The sequence below is a fragment of the Pinus tabuliformis genome, chromosome 2_1 (assembly GCF_031772625.1).
Source record: "Pinus tabuliformis cultivar Carrire ecotype Pingquan chromosome 2_1, CPIR1, whole genome shotgun sequence".
Lineage (NCBI taxonomy): Eukaryota > Viridiplantae > Streptophyta > Pinopsida > Pinales > Pinaceae > Pinus > Pinus tabuliformis.
In genome coordinates, this window is record NC_142299.1 from 327,063,346 (window position 1) to 327,064,489 (window position 1,144).

Sequence of the window (1,144 nt, forward strand, 5' to 3'; positions counted from 1 at the left end):
GAGCGTTTAATAATAAAATTAAATGTTTGTTTTTACCATATGGGGTTTATAGGGTAAATTGGTGTCTAATGATGTGATTTCTCGTTGTTTCAGTTTGATGATGTTGATTCCTTGCATGATCTTACATTTATAATATCAAGTATGTGATTAACTAATCTAGTTAAAGGAATCATAAAATTGATGCAAGGTTACATCAGAAAGTTTATGTTAATGTGCTAAAACAATGGCTATTATTGGTTATGTAGTTTACTATTTCTTTACTAAAGCTACTCTATGTAATGATGAATATTCTATCTAATGGTTAATGAGGAATTTGGAATAGTAATTTGGATAGTTATCCATGGGTAAATTGTGTACAAATTTTCTAACTCCATCCATTTTCATGCGTGGTTATGTGGGGCTGTTACAATTAATTTATTATGACTTTTAGTATTTTCAATTTTATTTTTAATTTTAATTAGTCTTTATTTGACCATTGATTTTAACCAATTTCTTTTAATAATAATTTATATCCTTCATCTATTGAATATTAATTTTAATTTATTATTCTTCATCCTTGTAACCATTATTCCAATCTCAATACTCTCATTACTTATAGATTTGATTAGCTCAGATGCTTACCTTTGTTAGCTTTTTGTTCCTTGATGATGGGTGAAGCATCCATTCATCATACAAGGCAAACTACTACACAATTTATATTTGAAAGATTCAAACAATATGAATAACTCTGAAAATGTCCACATTAAAAGTAATGTTAACTAGATGGATTTTAAAATAATTTATTATAATATATTAAAATGTAATTAATAAATTTTAAATTTTATATATATCTATATATATATATAAGTTATTTTTTATTAATTTGGTGATATTATATTATATTATATTTTTTTAATAAAAATAATAATAAATAATTGAATATAATTATAAATAAATAATAATATTTTTTTAACATTATACAGTAAGAATTTAAATATATTGAATGTTGTCAGTTTTTTTTTTATTATAATTAAATATTCTTTTTAATAGTTAAGAAAGATATAAAATAAAAGTATTTTTTTTTTAAATATTATAATCTTTTTCTAGTTTGTTTTGTGTAAAAATTGTTTTTTAAAATATAAGTCTTATATAGGAATTTACTATA